Here is a 27467-nt window from a genome sequence, read left to right on the forward strand (position 1 = left end):
ATCTGGGTGGACACCTATACCTCGCCGTAACGGGAAGGGAGGAAGATGGGAGTGAACGAAGACACCGTATGCACTACACGCGCCTTTGTTCATTCCAAACCATCGAGCTGGCATGGCGGAGTGGCTAGCATGCTCGTCTCGCACTCCAGAGAGCGGGGTTCGATTCCCGAACTCGACCAATTTCCTACTCGGTTTTATTTATTTATCTGGCCTGACTATAACGGTTAATTAGGCTAATTGGGTTATTAAGCAATTAACTAAACTCAGTCCCACTTACTTGGAGCATCACTATACGATCCCTTTAATTGGTTGCATGGTTACTAGCCAATGTACAGTTGGCCCCGTTCGAAATTCACGCACTGTGATTTCACGACCATTTCGACCAATTGAAAAGCGTAACATTTCTGTCGACAACTCCTGCTTACAACGATGAGGCATTAAAGGCTTCCGCCTTAAGAGATGTTGCTAGCCGTGGCATCTTCCATCGAAATCTGAAGCACCTGAGCGGCTGCCAGCGGGAAGGGACACGGGGAGGACAGGAAGAGGGAAAGAAAGGGGGGAGCAATAGTAAGAATGGATAGGGGTAGGGCGGCAATATACACTGTGTACAAATACGGAAATATTCCATAGAGGTAGAAGGCAAAAGGCGCCCTGTGCTGTGCGACGTAAGTGCACGTTAAAGATCTCTAGGTGGTCGAAATTATTCCGGAGGAGACCTCCACTACGGCACTTCTGTCTTCTCTCACTCCCATCTTCCTCCCTTCTCTTACGGCGCGGTTCAGGTGCCCACCGAGATATGTGCGACAGATACTGCGACATTTCCTTTCCCCAAAAACCAACCAACCAACCTCCTGGAAAAACCTGCTTTCGCTCAATATTCCGCGCTTACCAATGCTAAACCGCCAGCAATTTTGCCTATCTTCTTTCACTCCTTCCTTGATCAAGTGGTTTTTGAGGAAAAGAAATGGCGCTGTAGCTGTCAGATTTAGCTCAGTGTACCCGTCAGCTGAGCCTTAAGGAAGAGATAAGCAGAGATACTAAAACAAAAAAAATGACCGACGATTACGTTACTTCCTAATGCGAAATTTGAGCGCAGCAAATAAGCTGTTTCACCTTTTCGATAGATTGAGGCAAAGAAATCGAGCAACACATGTATGCGCTATCACAGAATTTTTTTTTTATTTTTCACACGTATTCCTTAAACAAAGACTCCACTAACAGTTCTTGACAGTCATGAAGGAAGCTTTGTGGTCGGAGAAATAGACTGATATATGTTCGACTTGGTACACCAATGCTTGATTCTCAAAGACGAGATCTATACAAGTGCCTCGCGAGGTTGTCACAGCCGTGGGACGCGTTACGAGCGAGAGGAACGGGATGTTCTCACGCATAAGTGTTAGGAAATTGCTGTTTGTTTTTATGTCAACATTAAAGTCCCCCACTACTAACATCGGTGTGGATCGATGGACGGTTAATGCGAGTTGCAGGAAGTGCACGACGTCTTTCGTGAGTGCGGTAGGGGCGAAGTAGGCAGGTACTACCAGCAAGCCGTTGGGCAACTTTGCGGCGCACAGTTCGCCAACTTCATGTGACGTGCCAAACATTTCGACTGGTATTGCAGAGAGACCTGTGCGCAAGTAGATAGCGACTCCCGCCGCGCTGTTGTGGTCTCTGCGAGCACCACAGCAGTATAGGAAATCTATGATTTCGAGAGGCTCTTCGGGATCCATCCAGGTTTCAGCAAAGCAAAGTACAGAGGAATGGCGCAGAATGTGATCGTGGTGTACGTCCTTGGCATGTGCGGCAAGGGAGCGTACGTTAAGAATGTGGTTGTGAATGATGAATCAAGTGCTGCCAGCGAATGACGCGTCCATTGGCTGTCTGCGTGTGTTACTGATGTGTGGTCAACATGTTAAGCTTCGCCTGTAAGAGTGGAACGCGACAGCGTCTTGCAACGCTGCCAGGGAGTCCACAGAACGCCATCGCCAATTCGGCTGTACGCCTTGCTGGACGGTAAATTTATTTTTTGAGGAAAGGAAATGTATCTCTCTCGCATATCTGGGTGGACACCTGCACCTCGCCGTAAGGGAAAGGGGGAAGATGGGAGTGAACGAAGACGCCGTATTAGCTAGACGCGCCTTTGTTCATTCCAAACCATTCACCTGGCATTACGGAGTGGCTAGCGTGCTCGTATCGCACTCCGGAGACCCTGCACTGCAAACCGAAAAACACCCGGATAGGAGTAAATGGCTCATCGCGTAGCGCACTCCCGAAAAGGGTTTTTTATACTCCTCAGAATAGGAGTATATCGTCTACTCCTCTGCTTGAAGGGATACTTTCGGAGTGCTAGAAGGAGTAAAGTGTTACCGCTCTGCAGACGGGAGTTTATTTAGGAGTAAAGTTGTGATCACAAAGGAGTTAGCATGGCAATTAATAGAAGTATTATATACTCCTTTGCAGCTACTTTTATAGTACATTTCAGGAGTACGTGCCTGTTCCTTTTAAGTAGTTTTGACAGGAAATTTTTGGAGAAATTTTTCTTACTATAGGGTTACATTTATGATTCCCAGATGAGTATATTACTTCACTTGATGCGGAAGCCGATTTGAAATAAAGTATTCGTATGGAAGGCTCATTTTAGAGCTTGATATTCCAGGATAAATGCGTCGATGAACTTACAGTGATTTATTTCAAACAATATTTTATTGGGTACAAAAAATTTGAGTCATGTGTTCGGCAGCTTGCTTTCGACGGTTACAGAGAACCAACGTCTTGGCCCCTGTAGAAAAGAAGAGTGCCTTAACCCACGCTGTCTTTGGGTACATAATTTAAATACCCAAAGGAATGAAAATAGAGATGCCACACTTGAAAGCAAGGAGGGAACCTTGAAATGCTTCGCTGTCAACATACAGGCTCCTTCTGAAAGAAAGATTAGAAAAACAAATGCATCAGTGGAATTGCACCTCTAAGCTTGAAGCATGACGTGCTTCAAGTGTAGAAGTCAACCGTTCAGAGTGCACTTTTCAATAAAGTAGGTATTATTGAAGTTTAAACGTTTTTCATGACAAAAGATTAGCTAGCAGAACATAGTAGGTAATCAACTAGCTAATACATACCTGTACCCTGTCGGATGACAGCGGCTAAACGCGGTTTTCAGGGAATCACAAATTCCAGAGAGCCGCTTTCGTAAACGTTAAGGCAATACGGCGAATGGGAAGCAGCATCGATAGGGAACATTTTTTCCGCAAAGCATAAAACTGAAAAAAAATAAAATGGTCTTACTGAGGCAATTGCGCATTCGCGCTGCCTTTGGCTGCGTTCCTGCACCGAAAGAGGCCTCGAGATATAATTTTTTTTTACTTGTCAGAGGTTCCTCATGCTTTTCAGGCACCATATTAGAACCAATTACTGAAATCAAAACATGCAAACAAAAGACAGCGCTTTGCATACACGCAGCGGAAGCTTACATGCAATTTCCTTGATGGGAGAGCCCGCAGCTACGCATTTTCAGGACGTCCTCATTCTGTGTATAGGCCAAAGGCAGGGCAAGGGTGACTGACATAGCAGGCATTGTTAGGAATAGAAAGCTACCACCAGACCCACCCTCCCGCCGCCACCTGTCTTCTGTTAAGCTTTGCCCTCACATTCGTGGCCAGGGTTCAAAAGAAAACATTCTAGACAGGTATATCTGGCTGGGTAAGGAATATACTTTCGGGAAAGAACGCCAACCAGAAAAAAAAAAAAAACATGTTTGGGAATCTTCTTGGTTCTTTCAGCAGGTGTGACTGCGAGTGAGTCACAGCTTGCCTTTTTTAAGCCTTCGGTTAGTCATCCGCCGGGTCACTGATCGTAGACAGTTGATGCAAGGATAGTTCCCTCCAAGTCAGTCTTGTCAACCCGCGCTTCCTTCCTTGTTCATTTGTTTGGCATCCGCTTTGTGCTGCTTCAGTTTTTCTGGGAAATGCTTGCTTTCGCCAATGTACTACGTCCAGCACGAGCACCCCTGCTCGTGCTCGTACACTGGCGTAAGCTTTATTCTTTTTCTTTCGCTGCCTTCCTGGGATCAGCAGTCTGAACCGGAACGCTTGCCTCCACGAGTTTCACATAATGGAATGTGTTCGGAAACTGCACGCGAAGTGGAAACTTTTAACATTTTTCAAATGCGAAGAGCTTACAAGATACCACATTTTGGAACTAGACGCCTAACCATCCAGAAAAGGCAGCGTTCAGTATGGTTGAAACCTCATGTCCGCTGCCGAAAATCGCTGCAACGTTAAGATGCCACCAACTCGGAAAATGTAACAGTTTAGCTAATCTCCGTGAGCGCTAAGGCGTCGCCATGCCCTGTGCTATGACTGAAAAGAATAAAATCGCTTGCATTGTTTGCATAACAAGGCCCTCTTAAAACACAGGAAAGGAAGCAACCGATTAGGGCACGGTTCTCAGCACTGTTCGTAATAACGTGACAAAAATTCACAGACCCCAAGGCTGTGCATTTTCACCTGTCATTGCCTGTACAGCTTTTCCACATTCATGGGGCGTGAACGCATGAAGAAAATTTGGTCCCTAGAAGAACTGACCGTACTTCCAGCTGTACATGTTAGCGTAACAGCCACGACTGCAGTGCCACACTCTTTTTTTCAGCCGCATGCAACAACAAATTTCTCAGATACTTACTTCATGCCTGCTGTGTGAGTTGGCTCCACCGGACCACAATGAAGCCTTTGCTGTTTTGCTGTTCTCGTTAAGCCTTTCATCTCGGCGCACCCGTGGTTCACAGCAAGTCTACGCACACTGAAAATGGAGCGGCGTTAAGTGCATGCGCGTCTATGGCATCAAAGGAGAGTTTAATACTGCTTACCAGAACACACGACGATGATAATCCGGTCTTTAGTATTCTTGCAATACAGCGAAAGAACGAGGGGCCGACGATGTCGAGAAAACTGGTGCGTCACACACACATCGCCATGTCGGCGCGGCGAAACGGCAGCAGCCAACACTTGTATGCTGCGTAGACAATGAATGACTAGCCGCTGCTTCTGCACATATTGCTGGCTTGAGTGAGACGTTCATTGCAGCACGTTGCTGCTAAGGTCGATGATGTCCAGTCTTACGTCACAACAAGAGCGCGCAAAGAAGCGGGTGGCAAACTGGCGGCTTCGGGGAGGTCGACGCGTCACACACCGCCATGTTGGCTCGGCTGAGCTCGGCTGGCTAAGCCTCTCGCAGACTGCCGTCGCAGGCGATGCAACACCAACCGTTCTCCGAATACACTGGGGGCTTCACAGGCACTGTCTGTGGCGCACCTTGGTGCGCGAGGTTGCGGCGATCCGGTGTCTTGTAACATGACAAACGTGCGTGAAGCAGCAAAAGCACAGGCGAGCAGGTAGCGACGACAGAGCCGGCGTCGTCACCTGCAAGTGCAGCGAACCGGCAGCTGCCACTAGGCGGCGGGCAGACACTAAGGAGTGCATAAAGGGCCTGAAGGAGTATTGAAGCCGACATACTCCTTCTTGGAAAAGTAGTAAAATCATGTAAATGCTTTATTTTACTCCTCGATTTCGCGACGGCAGTAAAAAAGGAGGATTTCCTCTTTTTTACTACTTTAAGTCGATTGCGCAATTTTCAATTAGGAGTTTAAAAGCGGACACTAGCCATTTATATTCCTATTTGGGCTTATTTGTGTTTACAGTGTGGTTCGATTCCCCAACTCGACCAATTTCGTTCTCGGTTTTATTGATTTATGCGGTCTAACTAGAAAGGTTAATTAGGCTATTTCATATTTATATTATTGCATTTCTATCCATTGTGTTCTGTCATTAACCTGTCAATTGTTGGAACTGTCTAGGATGTTCGACACAACGTATACGAAACGAGCAACGTCTTACTGAGTGGGGAAGTGCGTGGTGGTGGAGGGAACGCGGCTTCGTACACACCGCAGCGTCCACCAGCTAGCCGCGTGAACGCAGCCTGCTTGAAACTCTAAATGTTTTTCGTGAGTACGCCTCCTTGTCTGGAGCTGCTCTTAATTACTCGAAGAGTTGTTACTTTTTTGTGGGGTCTACCCAGACTCGTATTTCATCTGCAATACCTTTGCAGTGGTGCGCGCAGATGCGCATTTTAGGTGTGACCTACGACTGTTCTGGCATATGGGATGGTGTGTGGTCTTCGGTCGTCAACGACATTACAGCTCGTGTGCGAAGGGCGCAGACATTCGACCTGCCTCTGCTTGAGAGGCGCTACCTGGTTCAGTCAGTCATTCTCGGTGCCTTCTGGTACCTTTGCTATACTGTTAAACCACCCCTCCGTGTCATAAGGCGGGTGCAGACTACAGTTTTTTCTTTTTTTTGGTCAGGCGGTACCGAGCTTGTGGCTCGTGCCGTTCTTGGACAACCACGGGAGAGAGGAGGTTTTGCCTTTCCAAATTTGTCTGTTACGTCCTCGCTGTTAGCTTTAAAGGGTATTTTGCGTATCCTGCTAGGAAACGCGTCTCCGGCACGAACCCTGACTCGGTACTTTTTGGGCCCTTCTTTGCGCTTTTTGGATCCCGCGGCCCCTGTTAATCATGGACCTCAGTCAGAGCAACCTTCCGCTTTCTATGCCTCGTCAGTGGCCTTTTACAGGCATGTAACAGCAGTAGCACCTGATGTCAACATCGTCGCAGACCGTGTGGTGGACATTATGGGCTCGCTATTGTTGCCTGTTGTGCCGGCGGCTCGCCGCTCACTTATGCGCCGCGTTCAGTGGGCGCGCTTAGCGTCGACACCTCTCCCAGACCATCTACGCGACTTTGTCTGGAAGCTTGGCTGGGCAGTGCTCCCTACTTGTGATCGGTTAGAGCGATGGGGTGTTTTACGCTCCAGTACCTGTCCGAATTGCCCACTCCCGGAATCTAATCGCCACGCTACAGTCACCTGCGTGGTAGCGCGTGTCTTTTGGCGCGCGGTTCATGCGGGATTCCGTGGGCAGGGCATTTCGTACTTCGTCTCCCGCGGCCGATTCCCCAGCGGCCGTTTTGCTCGCCTGTTAATTGTTGCGGGTCTTTTTAGTTTATGGCGCAGTCGATGCGCCGCGGTCGCTGGTGGCTTTCGACGCCGTGCTGTGTGGCCGATTCTCGGCCGTCTCCGACGGGAGCTCATCAGTTTTTTGTCCGAGGAACTCTTTTTCTTGGGTGAGGAAGAGTTCCTCCGGCAATGGTCATGCCCATTCATTTCTGTGAAGAATAGTCGTCTTGTCCTGGTTTTTAGGCCAAACTGGCGCTAAGGTGTCTTTTTAAATATTTCAATGTCAAATAATTGTCTTTTCACCCTTGTGTCAATAGGTATTCTATTCTGTTTTACATCGCCCACGAGCAATTCATATTAGAGATGTTTATGGTAGCTGTTTAATTGGCTCGCCTTACATGCTTATTGTCATGTGTTCTTGGAAATGTCACTGTACCTGGCAACCTTGGCATGTGTACATATGTAAATAAAATTTTTTCTAATCGTACTTATCTTGTTTTTTCAGCAGCGTCTCCTTCCGCGGACGCTGTTGTCGCTGCGGCGCGCGTCTTTTCTTTTCTTCTGACCTCTTCATTCTCCTCTATATTAATTAGGCTAATTTATTAATTAATCAATTAACTAAACTCAGTCCAACTTAGTTGCAGCATCACTATACGATCCCTTTGATTGGTTGCATGGTTACTAGCCAAAGTACAATTGGCCCCATTTGAAATTCGCGCACTGTGACGTCACGAGCATTTCGACCAATTGAAAAGCGTGACATTGGGGGCGGAGCTGGTTACGAGGCCGACGACGACGCGAAACCCAGGAACGGACGCCAAAGAGCTGCGCTCTAAAAAAAGGAGAAAGAGGCACCGCAGTGAAGGGCTGCGGATTAATTTCAACCACCCGGGGATCTTGATACGCGCACTGACATCCCACGGCATTCGGGTGCCTTTTGCGGATCGCTTCCATCGAAACGCGGCAGACGACGCAAATGGGTTCAATCCCGGGAACTCCTGCTCAGCAGTCGAGCGCTGCAACCACTGAGCCCCCGCCGTGGGTTTGAAACTTTGTTTTCAGGAAGTAAATGCACTATCTGTCTCACATACCCCGGTGGACACCAGAACCACGGCATAAGGAAATGGAGGAAGGAGGGAGTGAAAAAAGAAAGGAAGGCTGAGGTGCGTAGTGGAAGTCTCCCGATTAGTGTCGACTATCTGGGGATCTTTAACTTGTACTGACATCGCACAGCACACGGGCGCCTTTTTCGTTTCGCCTCCATCGAAGCCCGCCGCCGCGGTCGAGTTCGAACCCGGGTAATCCGGCTCAGCAGTCGAGCGCTTTAACCACGGAGCCACCGCGGCGGATTTCCTTGATTCATTCTTTCATGGTGCGGTGGAGGCCGAGTTAATATGCCATTTCCTTTTTTCCAAATCATCTATCGTTTTAGGTCGGTTTGGTTTTGGTTTATGCTATGAGAGACGCCGTAGTGGAGGGCTCCGAATCATTTCGACCACCTGGGGTTCTTTAACGTGCACTGACATCGCACAGTACACGGGCCTCTAGAATTTCTCCACCAAAGAAATTCAACCGCCGCGACCGGGATCGAACCCGCGTCTTTCGGGTCAGCAGCCGAGCACCATAACCACTGAGCCACCGCGGCGGCACATCTATCGTTTTAGTATTTCCGATAAAGGAGTGTAAGAAGACTCCGGATCGGATCTATCAGAAAATTTAGATCACTGCGGCGGCCCGCATCGGAGCAAAGTGAAAGCAAAACGACTACATGCGATATGGACATCCGTGGCTATTCTGACGTCCATCGAGGCAATTTGATTTATCTTTAGAAAATACAGTACCAGTGATTCAGTTTCAGTTTCAGTTTCAGTTTATTTCCCACAACAAGTACAGGGCATGTACGAGGTGTGGCGGGGGTGACGGGATAAAAGCTGCGTCAAGGGCAGCTTGACTGGCCCCGTCTCCCCGAACAACATGGTAGCAAGCACGACAGTTCAGAAGGACATAAAATATATATGACGGGAAGAATAACAAGGAACAAATGGAAAAAAATATACGAACAAGATAAGTGCAAAAACAGTGAATGAGTGCCTTAGTTAAAAAATACAATCAAATCTTACAGTACAGGTTAGTTAATAATGTCGAATAATTTTTTCTTGGTTAAAACCCGCAGCTGCTCTTCCGTTAGCTTATATCAGCCTGTTTCGAAGCATCTGGAGACCGTAGTTAGTATGTGATCGCGGAACGTGCCAGTGTTCATGGTGGCGGGTGGAGCGAGATGATATGTTAATCTGCAAGTTTGCAACGGCTCGTAATGTTGTTATATTTTTATGGATTTCAGATTTTAAAGATGCCAGCAACTGGCGCTCATAAAGCGTGGAAATTTTAGTAATCTTGTATTTAAGGAATAGGTCGGAAGTGTGGGCATTATATGGAGAGTTTGAAATGGCTCTAACTGCATTTTTTTGTAATGTAACCAATCTATTTAGTGATTTCTTGGTGCCAGTACCCCAAACAAGATGACAATATAATAGATGAGGTGCAAAAAGCGTGTTATAGAGCATTAGTTTTGGGGGGACAGGTAAAAAATGTACTTTTCTCAATATACCTAATGCTTTGCACAGTTTAGTTTGTATGTTTTCGGCGTGAAAAACCCATAGCATGTTTTCATCAAAAACGACACCCAGGGATTTTGCTGATGAAGAAAATTCTATTTCAGTGTTATCAAACTTCAGTAGATTAATTGCGAACATTTGTTTGTTTAGCTTGAAAGAGAACTGCTTTTGTTTTGGAAAAGTTTATTTTTAGGCTATTAGCGCTTGACCATTTACATAGTTTGTCCAAGAATAGGTTGGCGGATTTGACAAGGTCATTTGGATTCGTTCCTGTAAAAAATGTCATGTAAAAAAAATCGCCATCCCAACTACTAAATCAAGCATGTATCCTTAGTTTACAGAAACGCGCCAGGCTAGCACGACTGAAGTTATTGTTCCAGTTAGTACATAACACATTAAACATAGATACTTCGTTATATATATATCTGTAGATGAATCCAGACCATCCCGGCATAAGCACCCATTAACCCTTAAAGTGTACGCATTCCGAACCGACTGTTTCAGATATTCATTTTTCCCGCTTGCCATAAAAGAATGGAATAGTTTGAACCCCTCTATCACTACTGAGACATCTTTGCAGAAATTTGTAACTCTGGTAGAAGAACAGCTGCGCAATAATTAAATCCTAATTAGACAAGTACAACAGACCACTCGTATCACTGCATATAACAGCATCTGTATGAACACATTACTTACAATGTATAAAATTACACCCTTTTCTGTGAAAAATGCTCTTTCGTTATGTGTTTTATTTTCTGTTATCTGTGTTTTTTTTTTTTCCTATACTCATGTAATGATTTGCAACTAACAGTGTTTTTAATGTATAGCATTCCATTTGTATTCGATTTGTACCTTACTATGTGCCCATCCTGTAAAAATCCCAATGGGATTGACAGTATCCGAAATAAATAAATAAATAAATAAATAAATAAATAAATAAATAAATAAATAAATAAATAAATAAATAAATAAATAAATAAATAAATAAATAAATAAATAAATAAATAAATAAATAAACTAAATCGACGTCCATGGTTATTTTTACGCCCAAGCGTATTTTACCGCGCTTTTTGCGTTTAAATAACTAATTGCCCCTCACGAACCAAATTTTTTCCAGAGCAACATTGTCAGAATCACACTTTCACACATTTATCTCCAGAGAACGACGTAATCGTGCGGACAAAATTGCAGACACTTTTTGCTGACGCGACAGAATCTTATAATGCTCTCGCATTAATAAATTCTACCACCCAGGTATCTAACGTGCAGTGACATCGCGAACACATGAGCGTTTCTGCGTTTGGGCTCTATCGAAATTCCGCTACGGTGGCTCACTGGTTAGACGCTCATCTACAAAGCCGGAGTACCCGGGTTCGTAACCGGCCGAAGCTACCACGTTTCGATTGAGGCGAAACGCAAAAGGCGGCCGTGTGCTGCACGATGTCAGGGCACGTTAAACATAACCACGTGGTTGAAATTATTACACAACCCTACACGACAGCACATCATTATAACTTTCTTCTTTCAATCCCACTTCCCTCCCTTCCCTCACGGCGTGGTTGAGGTGTCCACAGCGAAGAGAAACGCTTACTTCGATATTTTCAACCCTCAAAACGAATTTTCAGTTTTAATTTGTGCTATAGAATTTGCGCTATCGAACGGCGTCTGGCGCCGTAACTGTCTCACTTCTCGGCAAACACCACATCCGAGCAGGGAAGGAAGGTGGGGGGAGTGAAAGAATAGAGAAAGTTGCCGTAGTGGAGGTAACTAAAGTGAAACTGGAGGCGAGGGTGTTGGGGCAATCGAAGCGGGCGCAGGTCAAATAACAGCGCCGCGGAGGCGCCTTACACGGCGGCAGGGCACGCGCTGAAGTCGCAAGGTTTAATGAAAAACCGGGCCGAACAGACTAGCTGCGCCTGGCGGTTCACGCCCCTGCCACAGCTGACGCAGCAGCGTCAGCGGCTCTGTTTCACCAAGCAGCTAATATCTCTCTCTCCACTGCTTTTGTTGGCGCAACACAGCAGGTGCGAGGCCATGGGTGGGAAAAAAAGAAGACGCTTTAGCCAGACTTCATTTCTGCCTAATTAATTGAAGGCACCAGATTCACTACACACCTTCTCTCTATCTTCATTCCACTCAGGGGCGTATGATTGTGGAAAAAATTGCAGCGAGAAAATGGGATTAGCGATTAAACACTGCCAGGATTTTGACAGGGTCGCTGTTTTCCCAAGTGTTTTGTGCGGTGAAAGCCGTGCGCGATAAAAAGGCACGGTCATACAAGCCAAGCAACAAAGCGAAACGTAATAAAAAAAGCTTTCATCCTGTCTCCCCGCGCAGTTAAGCACGCAAGCCAAGAATTTCGGCCGCCGTGGTGGCTCAGTGGCTATGGTGCTCGGCTGCTGACCCGAAAGACGCGGGTTCGATCCCGGCTGCGGCGGTTGACTTTCTTTGGAGGAGAAATTCTAGAGGCCCGTGTATTGTGCGATGTCAGTGCACGTTAAAGAACCCCAGGTGGTCGAAATTTCCGGAGCCCTTCACTACGGCGTCTCTCATAGCCTCAGTCGCTTTGGGACGTTAAACCCCACAAACCAAACCAAACCAACACAAGAATTTCGATATATTCTGCGCTTTTGAATAAATTTTCGTCAGTTGTTAGTGAGCACTTGTGTTGTCGTCACTCCGTCTCCGTCCTTGTCCTTGTGGTGCCACAGCAGTGTGAATTCGTACGAACTCGCCCCATTCTCAACCATTTTGAGCCAAGGAAAGTAGTCAACCGTTTCAAAATTACCCTCCATGCCAACAATTTGCACAAGCGCTTGGAATAAAGTCGTAAAATCATTCCGGATCGCTTTAGAGAGTGCAGTGCATTTGTGCCGACAATAAAAAAAAAGTTTATTTCTTTGTTTTGTTTTTGTTTCTGAGGAATTTCTATTGACTTGAATTTATATGTTTATTTTTCTTTATTCGCGCAGAAACGTGCAGGCTAACAAAGAGGGTTCAGCTTAAGTTAAGGACAACGCATTCGAGCTATGGAAAGAAAAATTATAGGAGTAACGTTAAGAGATCGGAAGCGGGAGGAGTTGGTGAGGGAACAAACGCGTGTTAATGACATCCTAGTCGAAACCAAGAGGAAAAAGTGGGCTTGGGCACGGCATGTAATGCGAAGGCAAGATAACCGCTGGTCCATAAGGGTAACGGAGTGGATTCCAAGAGAAGGCAAGCGTAGCAGGCGGCGGCAGAAAGTTAGGTGGGCGGATGAGATTAACAAGTTTGCGGGGATACGGTGGCCGCAACTGGCAAAGGACAGGATTAATTGGAGAGACATGGGAGAGGCCTTTGCCCTGCAGTGGGCGTAGTCAGGTTGATGATGATAATGATGAGCGCAAATACTAGCTACTGTTCTTGGAAAAACTTTCACTTCCGAATGGGAGCACGGAGAGGAGGGCTACTCGGAACAGTATTATTATTTTGCTTTCTCTATTGTATTTTCTACCATTCTAAAGCCTCTTCCACTCGTACAAATACTTCAGAAGTTTGCCGAAATTCAAAGAATAGCCCGACATAGTCCAATTTTCAAGGTAAAAGTAGGGCATCTTTTGATGCTACCAGAACTGCACGTGGCGGACGACATGGCGAGAAGCAGCAGACGGAATCCCACCAAAAGCCGCAGGCACATGTCCGCGCCAATGTTAAAATGCACGACATTCCTTAAACGTATTCTTGACGGCAGCAAAAATTCCCGGTCTTTGCCCGGTGGCTGTTAGCCCGTCCTTGCTGATATAAGTAATACCGACACACCAAAAGGCATATCGCTATAGCAGGCCCCCGGTTACTGCGACATTTCTCAATGCGCAGCTGTCGTTTCCCTCTGTTGTAGCCGGTTGAGTTTGAGCGGTGACTCGATAGAGACTTCCCTCTACGTCTGAAACACCATTCTTTGAGATTCCCGCTGCTCAAGGCCTTCTCACTTGCATTTCAGGTCAATAAAGACCTGATGCGTGTGTATTTTGGCCACCGGAACAACCGAAATATACAGAGAGCATAGAAATGAAAATAAGTAACTTTCAGTGTGAGCTCATCGGTACCCAGTCTAGCGATAACCTGTGCAGAGCTGCGAGAGAAGTAGCTAGAGTTAGCTCGTAAGAGATGGAGCGTTCAAAATTGTCTGCACCCAAGAGCCAAGCGTTTTCTATTGCCATCTCGTTGGCTATCGCGACACGTCAGAGCGTGGTGACCGACCGACTACAGTCCCCTCCTTGCGCGCACTCCTTTGGAAGCTCAGGATTTCGTAACCTTCAACAAGGTCTCGTTCTCGTGCCGCTGCTCGAATGCAGTGAGATAAAGCATTAGCTGCCGAGAGGCTGCTGCACTTCACCGTTGGAGCGTGCGGAGGTTTCGCGCACGTCGACGACGCTGAGATGTTTCTTCTGAAAATGTTGCGCAAAAAGCCTTGTTCGAGTGGAGCCAATCATACGCTCTGCTAGCAGCGGTTGTCAGAGTCGTTCCTCGAACCGAACTGGTGCCCATATCGGGCTCTTCGTGGTGTGGAAACGTTCCTTTCGACCCTTAGTGCTTCAACTCTGCTTAGGTCTTGGAAAAAGATTGCGGTATCAATAAAAAAAATTATGAGGAAGTCGTTGTCCTCTCGGACAACCTTCGCACCGATTGCGCCTCACGCAAAGCAAGGGAGAACGCAATTCGATGCGGGCTAGAAACCGAGTCTGGAAACCAGTGATAAGAAGCCGGGGGTTTCGCTTGTGTGCAGAGCGCAAAGGCGGCTAACCGGTCTATATTGCCCTTAGTCTCCTGTGTCGCGTTCTTTGCATTTTGATTTGCTTTTACTTAACGCAAATGGAAGGTCAAGAGACGTATATTCCACCCAGTGAGCATGGGCAACGCCGAAAAGAAAAAATCGACTCTATGAAAATCTTTGCGGTGAGAAGGCAAGGAGCAAAGAAAAACGCTTTCAAATGTAGACAAAGAGTAAATTTTCGGGAGCAAGGTTTTTTGTTTTACTTTCAAATAACATACCTCAGTCGCGATGTTCGTGCTTAGCAAAGAAATTTGATCGCAGACTTTTGCTTTAAAATATCTAACCATTGCATTTAATTAGCTACAGTTTGCTTACAGACCTTTGCTTTAAAATACTTAACCATTGCATTTAATTAGCTAGGTAATTCACGAAACATGTTAATTAGCTCTCCTCACTTTTATTTAGAGGGCTTTTTGTATTTGCGGAATTGGAGCTCGTCCTAAAACAGTTTAGTCGAGAGGAAAAAATTCTACAAGAAATGGTAGAGGGCGTTACAAAGCAAAAAAAAAACGGATGGGGTTAGCTCAGTTATACCTAATGAGACGAGCGAAAGAATGGCCGCCGTCGCTATCTAGAGTCGAGCACCCAACCACTGCGATAAGCGAGCGCGGAGGCGCGCGCGCTATGTAAGGCTAATCACGTGTCCATGTCACGTGGTACGGCAGAGGCTCGGCGCAGGTGGCTCCTGCTGTGGCCAGTGACTTGGTCTGACGTCAGGCGTCGGAAGCTTGGCTCAAGGTCAAAGTGAAACCTTGTTGACCTTGAAAGTTGCAGCTCGGAGTGTGAAGCTTGAGCTTCAAAAAAAGGCAGCTTTGTAAGCGGCTACACACCATAACACAGCGGCTGCAAGTGCCTCTTACGTAGATCGCTCCGCCCTGAGTTTTGCGTCATTATGCTCTCGCTGAAGGCCCGGACAGGCGAGCCGGAGCTGTCGATTTGAACCTCGCATCGCTTCGCGGTCGCGCGATTTGCCGCCGCGTCGGAACCCAATGTATGCTGTCATTGCGCTTGCGATCCGGCATCAAGATTGATGCGTGGCCGCTGTCACTTGTGGAAGGAGCAAAAGAAAGGCTCACGTCTTTTTCAACTGCTGAGCGAAAGATGTGAACAGCATGCTTTAGTGTAAACATTGCCCTAACGCTGGCGCTTCATCGTGCTGGGACCACGTTTCCTTGAACGCGTTGAGAGCCAAGTCTCCTATGATGTCTTCAATTTCTCTTTTCAGAATTGATTCGCAGCACTTTCCCCGAGTCAGTGACTCATCAAAAAAACTAGAGGCTAACGGTTCGACTGTTATAAAACACCGCACCAAAAATTGTCTGTCAACCCAAATGTGTTTTTTGTGTGCCCGAAGACAATGAGAACTGCTGCCGAACTGTGCTTCACCCATCGAAATCTTTTTCCGCGAAATGCCAGGATCCCTGTCTAACTGAACCAGTGCCTAGTTACAGGAATCCAGCTTCCGCTCAAATGTCTCTCGCAAGCAGCGCAACTCACCTGAAAAGTGCACACGCAGCGCTTCACGAGGACTCTCCCTACTTACGTCATACTTGTACCGACACACTGCGCTATTTGTCGGATGCATGCATGGCTTCGCTTTTGCGAACTCAAGCACGTCTGTCTCAAACGCTTTGTTCCGAACATCCGCTTTACGCCTCTTTTCTTGGCGTCATAGAGCCTCTAAAGCAATTTTTTTTAAGAATTCGCACAGACGATGTTCCCTCTGGAATGTGGCGTTCTGGATTACGCTGAATGGCAGGATCCTCAGTAAGCCACTGCCGCTCTCTTCAAAGCCGCTGATGCTCAGTTTGCGGTGCATCGCTGACAAAAGGGGCAGCATCCATCATTGGTGCTCTTCCTGTCGGTGCCGCTAAAACTGGCGTCTTTCACTGGACGCAAGTCCAACGGGTTCAGAGACGAGTTTAGAAATCTCAGTATAGGTCTGACGGCTCAAAACTGTGTTTAACTCAAGGAACGGGCACCGAAGCTGAGGTCTTTTAGAGCGTGCATCCTCATAACCAATACACGCCTCTCATTGGCCGCTGCGCGCATATCCACGTGATTTCTCACACAGATTCTGAGTGGCCACTCTCCTCCTATCAACTCCCCCACCACCCTACGCTCATATACTCCGCGTCCTGACAAAACTGAAAAGAGATTTTGTTGCCAAGATTGCAGTATGTATCGTGCCGCATTAAATTAACTCTACAGCACAATTAACAACGCTTATTGGCATCGGGTAGTGGTGGCTAAATTAGCGCAGCATTTCGGAACGTTCGTGTCCCCTTGCTAAAAAATAACCTTTCGACCGTCCTTTTTTTTTACATCCTCTTTTCTGCTATACGCCGCCGGTCATTATATAGCCCCAAGGCGAAAATAAATCTAAACCGTTACATTTTTTTTTATCTAAGGAAGAAAACCATATATGTAAAACGATATAAATCACTGCCTTATGCATTGGTTTTTCCTTCCATTAAACGAACAGTGTTGCAATTGGTGTTTACAGCAAGAAAAGTTTATCTTTAGATTTGCTCGTTCTCATCCCAAGCCATTGCTATCATTATGTTTAGCTGCGTTCGAATTAGCTGCGATATGAATTCCTCCCAATTTACCCACTTTCTACCGGTCTGCAATCCAAATTGATTCCATAAAGTTTTGTACAAAACCTCTAGCCACATTTCTAGCCTCATAATCTTGTGAAAAAAATGGCTTAGGCTTAACTTGGTTAACCCTGGTCAGATGCGAAGCATATTGATGGCTAGGCTTGTTAATACATGGCTTTCCTTGGTTGAATACTTGATCATTTTAATACAACCACTAGAAGCCTTCGTCGTGGGGGAAGACAACGGCATGGCTACAGCGGAACGCCGACTAACCCCGAGACGCGCGTTGGGTGGGCGCCTGGATAGCCACGGAAGCCGCGTCCGTCTGCTCGGTGGAGCGAGCGTTTCACCTACACCAAGTGTGAACGCGCGTTCGAAATGCGCGGGAATGCCGCTCGAGGACATTCCGGTGTCTGGGCGATGGCATCGTTCTCCTTCTCCCAGCGCGTGACGGCGATCTGTCGTGACGTCATGTGTCACGTGGTATGTCACGTGGTGTGTCGTCACTGTACCACGTGGTCTGCACGGCGTGCAACCACAGCGACGGCGCGAGGTGGACCCTCATCTTCCTCTGTCGTGACGTCATGTGTCACGTGGTGTGCACGGCGCGTAACCACGGCGAAGAGCTGTAGTGTACCTCTAGTAATATGCTTCGCATAAAACTATCATAATGGTAACGCGTAAATAGGTGTGACCAAAATATGAATCTTCGAGCCAGTACACATTGTGTTCGATGGAAGTCATGAGCACGCCCATAGTATAGGATATTGCAAATAAAGTGTTCCCTAAAAGATATTTTCGTGGAATATGTGTTAGATATATTGTTCACATCATTTCCTCACCCGCAGCCTTCGTAACCCGAAAATGTCTGAGCGAATCCACGGCCCGCTTTATTACGCAAGCGAATAAATAGATACGATTCCCTTGTGCAGAGATAAATAGCTAAACAAAGGTATTTCGTTTTAAAAAGCTTCAAGCAGTGTCAACGATTTTGTAGTTTCAGTTGTAGCGGTGCATACCCAACAGTTACGGACAAAATCATTTTTGAGCTGGAGGCATTTTATGAACACAGTTCTTTCGTATAATGTAGATTTCACTATAACAGTCAACATGCCCGCAGATCACCCAACGGCAGTCCTGAATTTTTTTTAAGCATGAAATGCTTTTACCTCCCGTTGTCGGCAGTGTGGTGACGGCACGCCGAGACCGAGAGCCAACATCAGGGCACTGAATTCCACTCATCCGGGCACTGAATTCCACACATCCGGGAGCTGAAATGAGAGCATCCGAGCACCGTACGAGATTTAACGAGACTCATACGTGATCTGTTAGAGCTTTGAGAGAGGGCCGCTTAGAGCAAGAGGGGAGCTCCAGGGCGAGAAGGGCTTTGGGCGGAATAACTGCTTCCGCGCCGTCCCCAAGGATGGCGCCGCGGTCCCACACTCACGCATGTAAAAGACCGGCCGCTGGGCCTTCAGCTCATGACGTTTCCCCTTTTGGCAGGCAGATGTATACACGCTCGCGGAGTATTCGAACGCGCTGCATATATATTCTTGTCAGGCCTGCGTCTCGTCGTGTCCGCGTACGCTTCAGCATCGTCCTGCATTTCAATGCCGCCACCGTCACAGCTGCTTAAGCCGAGCAATGGAGCCTGATGAAAGGAGACGTAGGAAGCCTCTTGCGGAAAGCGATCGCTTTGCGAGTGATACGCCACAGCAGAAGACTGCTCGCCCCTGCCGACAACGCCATGATTATGCGGCCGCCCCCGAAAGCGACAAGGCCGCCACGGTTGGCGGCTGCCTACCTAAGCCCGCACTATTGCAGGCGATCGCTTCGACGCAACAAGAAGACTGTGGTGTGGTGTGGTGTGGTGTGGTGTGGTGTGGTGTGGTGTGGTGTGGTGTGGTGTGGTGTGGTGTGCACTAGACCCATTTCAAGATTTCGCTAGTACCATCTACAACCAATGTGTCATGCCCGTAAACATTTCATGCTTACTCTACTCTCGGTTACGGGAGAAGTAGATATTTTTTTCTATTAACGTTCTTGCTACCGTCAAAAGCGTTCCCCATTGGCTTTCTATGGGAGTCTTAACTATTCTTCGATGCGATCGATGGAAACACTTTAAAAGAGAGCCGCCGCGGTGGCTCAGCGGCTATGGTGCTCGGCTGCTGGCCCGAAAGACGCGGGTTCGATCCCAGCCGCGGCGGTTGAATTTCTTTGGAGGAGAAATTCGAGGCCCGTGTACTGTGCGATGTCAGTGCACGTTAAAGAACCCCAGGTGGTCGAAATTTCCGGAGCCCTTCACTACGGCGTCTCTCATAGCCTTAGTCGCTTTGGGACGTTAAACCCCATAAACAAACAAACAAACAAACTTTAAAAGAGAGATCTTGCTGCATGTCGGAAGAATGGACCATTACCTTCAATATTTCTGTAAAGGTATCTTACAATTTTTCATTTTATTTTTGTCCGAAATTGTTGAACATGGTTTTGTTGAGCATCATGTCGTCATTTGTAGTGTGATTTCGTCCACTTCCTGGAAGAAGTAACCGGCGCAGCTGTCAGGCCTCTCCTTGCATGCCCATTTGAATTTAAAAAAAAAAAGTCGAATTGGGCGCAGGCGCTAATAGACTGTACGATTATGCGCCAAAAATAAATGAGCAACTTTTACCACGCGAGTCTCGGCACTAACCCAAAGCAGAACAATAAATATGCTTGAAGAGTGGAGAACATGTTCTCACGAGCTGCTAACATTTCAGATACTGTGTCAAGGCAGGCGACCATCAATTCTTGAAATCTCTAGGGCCCAGTGGAGCATATAGCTGGCTGTATTGACCATACGCAACGAAAACGTAGCAGTGTAAATACTTTTTCTCGTGCCGAAACAGTTTACATACAGCTTTTCCACACATTTGAAGTAATAAAATAGCTTCTATTTTAAAATGCCATTTTTTTCCCCGTGACTGTAACCAGAAACTTATTCTGATGTACTACTGGCTGGACAACAGAGAGAACGAGGAAAACCAGTAGAGAACTAAAGATAAAAAGTAAATGAAGTGTGCTTCAGATGTCGCCATTGATATTTGTTCGGGAAGGAGCAACTCGCCATATTTTATTAGGCACTGTTGAGGAGTAATGCACTGAATAAAATCCAAGGGCAAATGCAGCAGTTAAAGCAGCATGCCGGAAATAAGTAGTGCTCACTCACCAAAATAACACCGCTGTTGTTGGAGTTGGAGTTGATGCAGTAAATACACAGTTAGCATAGCCAGCTCTGAACAAACTGCCTTTGAAGGAGTACGTCGGACGCGACGATAACATTTGTCGTGCAGTAGTTTTGAGCGGGCGACAAAGGACGACAAAGAAAGCTAACAATATGGCGGTGTGAAAAGGCCAGTTTCAGTGCCACTGTCTCTAAGGGTGGACGCTTGAAGTGAAGAAGGCGTCTAAAAGGTTAACACAAATGAGCAATAAAAAAACTGCTTTAGTGACGACCGCAGCCCAGCAAACTCCTTCCACGACGTCGAAATTAACCGGCGTGTGGAACCGGGCTATCAAATGTCAGCGGTTTTTCTGTATCGTCGGCAACGCCGGGTGCTGACGTCGAGCCGTGCTGGCATTCGACTGGCGTCGTTGCCGTCACTGTCACCGTTATTAATTCCTTCCTTTCAGAGAATTATGTTTCGCATCCGTTTTAATTAAGGTTGCCTAAGCGCGCAGATGCTTACTTATAACCAGAGTTGCTCGGTATATTTTATTCACAACTCTCTGCTCAGGGAACGCCATTGGAAGATTGCTTTGGTAAGTTCAATTTTTCCCCGTGTAGGAAAGTTCAGCAGTTCACAAACGAAGAAAAGTAAAAGTCACCAAGGCGACACGTGCGGAAATACCGATGTCAGCGCAAATATTGATATTAAACACTGCTTGTTATAAGAGCATAGCACTTCTCTGCGACTAAAGTACAATTTGATACAAAAGCAGTAAGTTTGAATATCACGCTCCTTACCTCCTAACGCTTTATCGCCCTCATCTCCATGGCTAATCCTCCTGCTTAAACCAACCCGAACCTCACGCTACACTCGCACGCTATCTCCCTTGCCCCTTCTGCCTTCAGTCCACTCACATCTCCTGTCTCTCTCCCTCTCTCGGTGACTCTTTTAAACACGATTTGAAGTTCTTTCACATTCACCCAACTTTTCTGCGAATCCTTTCAGCTGCCCAACTTCTTTTGTTCACGGTGTGACATTCTTTCAGTTGGCACAAGAGGACAAGTGAGCCAGCATCAGGAACATGGAGATGCGTGCCCCTTATCGACGCCCGTTGCGGTGCGGCGCTGGGCGCTCCACACGTACGGCAGGAAGCGTTCATCGAGTGGCCGCTCTAGTTCTCGTGTCCTGGCACAAACAAGATTTAGTACAAGATCAAACTCTTTATTACTTTGTTTTTTTTTTTCGGTAGAATGAAGGGGTATGATTGCCTGGGTCCTTAGCCAAAGGTTAGTCGGGTATTCGTGTAATGAAAGCAAAGAAATGTTTGAGGGCAGATGTTTTGCTACTTAACAGTGACGAAATAGTACAAACGTACAAGCAGTACAAATATCAGTGAAAGTCATAGCGAAGTAATACAAGTTATATATGCGTACAAGACTGAATGACACATAATTAAAAATGATCTCATGGGAAGAGCGGCATTCATTACACAAAAAAAAGTGTATCTAAAGCGGTTATTCGTAAGTGTCGGCAATAAACTCAATATAAATAATAAAAAACTCTAAAACAATATTCTTAATACTAAAATAATGACAAATAAAATATTAAAATAACAACAAATATCCAAGCGATAAGTATTTGTACAAGTCGCATTAGGTGTGACTTCAGATTTTAAGGAACGCGGAGATCACCGGTAAGCTTCCCAACAGCGGCTCACGCTGTGGAAGGCCGTGTCAATAATTTTTCATGCACTTAATGAACGCACATTCAGGAAGCAAAACAATTGCCAGGGCCCTTCACTACGGCGTCCCTCACTGCCCAAGTCGCTTTGGGAAGTTAAACACCCATGAACTATAAACCAAACCAAAAAAGATGCCCACGCTTAGCTTCGTTAAGCCAAGAATGCGTTGCATATTGCGCGGTCTTTTTGCGCGAGGTATTGCTTGGCGGCACTCGATTTTCTCAGCAGGATGGATGGATGGATGGAAAAAACTTTATTGTCAATAAATTGGTGTTTTTGACCCTTACGGGTCACTGGGCGCTGTGGTCGATCCTTGGTCCAGGATGCCGCACTTGACTGCTGCCATCGTGGCTCGGCGCACAAGGAATCGTTGCGCTTCCTCGTCCTCGCTGGCCAGCAAGTGCTCCCACTGCATCACACTCGGGTTTATTCTTGGCTCTAAGTCTGCCTTAGGGCAGGTCCATGTGATATGTTCTAGTGTAGGTTTACCCTGACACCACGGACATTCGTCTGCATATTGTGTAGGGAAAATCTTGCGTAGTTTGTGAAGGTGTGGGTAGGTACCGGTTTGCAGTCTGCGCCAGTCTACCGCCTCCTCTTTGGTGAGCCTTTTGTGTGGGGCTGGGTAGCGTTTTCGCTGACCCTGTAATGATCGAGTATATCTGAGTACGTGGGGGTAACTGGGTCAAAGGTGTCTGTGGTGCAAAGTGCTGAGTCTGCTCGGTTGACGTATCCTCGAGCTAACTCGTCTGCTGCCACGTTGCCCCTCATCCCCTCATGTCCCGGAAACCACACTATACTATGTTTAGTGTTTTTGTGTCTTCTCGTCGTGTGTAGAATATGATTGGCGATGCTGTCGATCCTGCCTCTTGTGTAGTTTCTACATGCTTGTTTGGAGTCCGTCACTATAGTGAGGTTGTGTCCTGTTGCGTTGCCGTGCGATATTGTCAGAGCAATGGCGGCTTCTTCAGCTGCTTCTATGTTTGGGTTGTTTATCGTTGCGCTGGTTATTTCTTGCCCTCCTTCGTCTGTTACAACGGCGATTGTTTTGCCTTGGTATCGGTACTTTGCTGCGTCCGTGTAGACTAGGTTGGGATTGTCGCTGCACTTTTCCTCCGTGACGTATGGATGGATGGATGGATAGGAGCGCCCCCTTTGAAACGGGGCGGTGGCAACCGCCACCATGCTCAGCCGTTGTTTTTTTTTTAGTTTTTTTTTTTCAAGTGTTTTGGTGACGTCACCAAACCACGTGACGCCACGTCACGTGGTTTGGTGGCGGCCTGGCCGCGCCCAAGGGCTGGACTGAGTGATTGCAATATGCTATGCATAAAAATTAGGCAATGGCTTAGCTCAGGTTAAGCCCGGATGTACAAGCGAAAAGCTACAGTTATGCTTTGTTTGACGTCATGGCTGTCGCAGTTCGCGCACAATGCACTGGAAGCACAACGATAACGGTGGAGGCGCTCGGCCGTCCACACACTGCCTGTACGGGGGCGGAGGAGGAGGCGGAAATCGGCGCGGTTAAAACTACCCGCAGGAATGCGGAGAGAAGGGTTGCCGGCCGCGACGCGTGCAACACGTGGCTGCAAAGAAAGGTCAATGGCACAGAGGAGAGGAGCGCGCGCAGTCGTAGCGGCAGTGCTAAGGCGGCGCACATGCGCAGTAGCGCGCGGCTGCGTCGCCACCTGCGTTGCGCGTGACGTCACTCGGTCGCGGCATACGGCATGCGCGGAGCTCGGCTCCGACCCTCGTAGTGAAGCTTTTCGCTTCAAAAGAATTTCTTGCCTGTGTGTCTCCCGCCGCAGTGGCTCAGTAGGCGCTCGTCTAGTGAGCCGGAGTACCCTGGTTCGAACCCGACCGCAGCGGCCGCGTTTCGATGGAGGCGGAACACAAAAGGCGCCCGTGTGCTGTGCGATGTCAGTGCACGTTAAAGATACCCAGGTGGTCTAAATTACCTCGGAGACCTCCACTAAGGCGGCACCTTTTTCTTCTTTCACTCCCACCTTCCTCCCTTCCCTTATGGTGCGGTTCAGGTGTACATCGAGATATGTGAGACAGATACCGCGCCATTTCCTTCCCTCAAAAGAAAATTTACCAGTTTTGCTATGTGTGCATTTTTCTTGCGTCTGCATTTTTGTTTCACATGTTGTTTGAAAGAATAACTCAGAGCCGAATCCTCTTACATTTAAATGCAGTCTAATTGTTTCTCTGCCGGATATCGAGATCGAAGACTTTGGTGTCGATGCATAAATATCCCTATCTGTCAGATATCGAGATGAAAGACTTTGGTGTCGATGCGTATTATTTTTTTTTTATCGCAACTTCGTCTTCACTACTGATGTCCTGTTGGAAACGCTGACTAAATACGTTCTCTGGTTGTTAGTTTTATGCCATGTTTGTGACGCGTACAGAATAAAATAGTTAAAGTTCGGTGGCCGTCTGGGTACGTCGTGTCAGTTTTCAGCGGACACTGTCCCTTTTCCCCCTAGCTTCGCTGTCCAGTTCTCCAAAAGCCTTTCTAATACGGTCCGGGAAAATTTCTTGTAACTTCAGGTCACCACAAAACAGTACTTTCCAACTTAATTTCCTGAACGCTCCAGACCTCTACTCACGTCGCCGGCCGCTGGTTACAGCTCCCTCTGTTTCGAAAGACAACGAGACTTCGACGCTTAAGCAGTTTCGCTTGGGCGGCAGTCCTTGTGGCTCCACGTTTTTGGAGTTTTTCTACGGCGCTGATACAGCAAAAAAAAAAAGAAGCTGCGCCGAATTTTGCAAAAAATGAACTGAAACTCGTCTAAAAACACCGTGGAGCCTGCAGCAAAGTACAGGGCGTTAAAGGGCAACCGAAGAGGCTTTTGAATTCAATGAGTTTAAAAGGGCCGGATGTGTGAAACATGCTGGTAAAGCCTGCGAAATCGTTCGGCGCTAGCATTTGAAATGGTGGCGCAATCGCCGAATAAAACGGCGCCGCTGTTCAGGCTTCTCTGCAGTCTTTAGAGACGGGCAGGGGGCCCAATAATGACGTCACGTACGACGGGGCTACGTTTCAGAGAAGAAATGGTTGTTTCATGGAAGGAAACCGACGCCATCGAAGGTGACGCTCACGGAGCATTGTCTGGCGGCATCGGATGACGCACAGCGGCATGCAGCTGAAGACAGTGGACATTTGAAATTTAGGCGAGAATGACGTCACTACGAGTTTTCTAATGTTAAACATGCGGCGATCTTTGCGGTTTTCAAGACATAGAAGTCGGCGAGAGGATGTATAATTACATCAAGGATTTCCTGTCAAACAGGACGCTGAAACTAAAACTTCAGGAGCTAGAATCCCCCATCGTCCACATGGGAAGTGAGGGTACGGCGCAGGGCTCGGTGCTCTCCCCCTTCCTTTTTAAAGTAGCGATGAGGGGTCTTCCCGCCGCCCTGAGGGACATAGAACGCCAAACATTTAGCAAGTACGCGGAGGACATTAACACCTGAATGAACAGTGACAGTGACGGTAGCATATAAGAGCGATTTCAGGCGGCGGCGGACGCTGTAGTGTCCTACGCGGCCGAAAGAGGAATTGCGTGTTCCCCGCCGAAAATTCGGACTCTTGATATACAATCCGAAAGCGTTGCGGTGCAAGCGCGACTGGAAATTCGAAATCAAGCTTGAGGGCAAAACCACGCCGGAAGTTAATCAAATCAGAATCCTCGAACTCTTAATCTCAGAGGAAAGGAGATGTTGGTGATAAATTATAGCTCCGGCTACTCCTTTGTACATAACTAAAGAAAAACGCTGTAATTGGCTACAAAACGCTCAGTAAAGCAAATGTATAACACACACAATCGACAAGACAAGTAATAGAATAGGCACGCCAGAAATGCTAACATAAATTGTAAAAATAAGCTATGGGTAACTATATTAACTAGTGACAGTAAATGAGGATATATTATAAGCCATAGCATCTACTAATCAGAGTAAACGGTATAAAAGCCACAAATTCCAGAAATTAAAAACGAACAATGAGCTACAACAGTAACGATCACATACATGAGAAGCATTAGAGAAACACATATAAATGATTGCCAGGACATTAGAGAGCAGTCACAATAACGATATCACATACAACAGATTCATACTAGAAACGCACGTGATTGCCAGGACATCGGGCAGCACATCCCGAGGCGAACGATCACAGAATTTACACGAGAAATATCTAGTACTACCCGAGGATGCCACTGTCCTCGAGGAAATGTTTCAGTGCTATGATCGCCCGTTTTAGTAAAGCATGCGTCGGCCATGGGCCTAATACCTTTTGAGGCCTGAAAGGCTTCTATCAAAGGTGGTCAAGTCCATAACTACAAAAGTAATGGCTTGTATATCAAGACTTAATAGAAAGCAGTACACACCTTGATTCTTGGCGGACGTTTATTCATTCAAGATAAAAAATGTAAGGCTGTACTTAAAATTTCACGACCGAGAGTTTCACGAATTTAAAGATAAAGCGGAAAATGTTAGATTCGGGTACATTTTCGCTTGAAGTATGTTCCTTAGCCACGTCAAACACCCAACAAAAAGAAAACACGACTCATATTCAGGTGGTGGTGGTGAAAATATTTTAATGAAATGGTTTAGGAGGTTGTAGCCGTGGTTGGAGCTCTCAGTCCGGAACCGCATTGGCGTAGGCTGCTGTCCGGGCTCTTTCGATGAGTTGCTTTTTACTCTTTTCGTCTGAGCTGGACAGAGCTGCCTCCCACCCCTCCTGCGTTGGCTGGTTATTAACAGTGATCGCCTGATTTCGTTGGCAGGCCCATACCATATGGTACAGGTCCGCCTTCTCCCCGCAGAATTTGCATTGTGAGTCAAATGACTCCGGGTCTATGGCATGTAGTCTTCGTGGGTTGTTGTAAGTGTTGGTCTGTAGCTTTCGGAGGTGTTGTTCCTCCCCTTTATCTAGTGTCTTAGCCGGCGGAGGGTAGACCCGACGGAATAATCTTAAGTGCTGAAGTATGTCATTGTAAGTTAGTAGTGGGGTAGGAGGTTCCACGGCATCCGCACTGGGTGCCCGGGGGGAGAAATGTTCGGGCTGAGGCATGTGCGCTCTCGTTCCCTGGGATGCCCTGGTGACCTGGTACCCATATTAAGGGTTTGTGTGTGGGTTGGTAGCCACGGATGTAGCTATCTTGCAGGATTTTAGCTGCTAGCGATGCGACCCTGCCCCTGAGGTAATTGCGATACGCTGTCTGTGAATCTGTGAGAATGTATATTGAGCTAGTGTGTGTTGCAGCTAGAGCAATCGCCACTTCTTCCGCAGCCAGTATGTCCTGGCTAGCCAGTACTAGTCCGTCGACTGTTGTATTTTGGTGCACTACCGCGACGGCCGTCATTCCCTACTCGGGACCCGCAGCATCGGCATAGAACACGCCCTCGCGCCCGCCGTAGTGTCTTTTCATGGCTTCGGCTCGTGCTTGTCGTCTTGACTGGTGAAAATCAGGGTGCA

At 47.1% G+C, this 27467-nt stretch overlaps 1 protein-coding gene and 1 long non-coding RNA gene across 2 annotated transcripts in view; one reads left to right on the forward strand and one right to left on the reverse strand.

Annotated features, from left to right (window-relative positions):
• Positions 1 to 27467, forward strand: part of LOC149372016 (cholecystokinin receptor-like) — a 167895-nt gene that overhangs the window by 60235 nt on the left and 80193 nt on the right. The window lies entirely within an intron of this gene.
• Positions 2285 to 5138, reverse strand: LOC149372018 (uncharacterized). Its single transcript, XR_016286952.1, has 3 exons — positions 4862 to 5138; positions 4678 to 4794; positions 2285 to 2919 (listed from the first exon to the last, which is right to left on the reverse strand). It is a non-coding gene; the product is annotated as an uncharacterized LOC149372018 (long non-coding RNA).

This window comes from Amblyomma mixtum, chromosome 1 (assembly GCF_055824585.1).
Source record: "Amblyomma mixtum isolate Tamu chromosome 1, ASM5582458v1, whole genome shotgun sequence".
NCBI classification, from domain to species: domain Eukaryota; kingdom Metazoa; phylum Arthropoda; class Arachnida; order Ixodida; family Ixodidae; genus Amblyomma; species Amblyomma mixtum.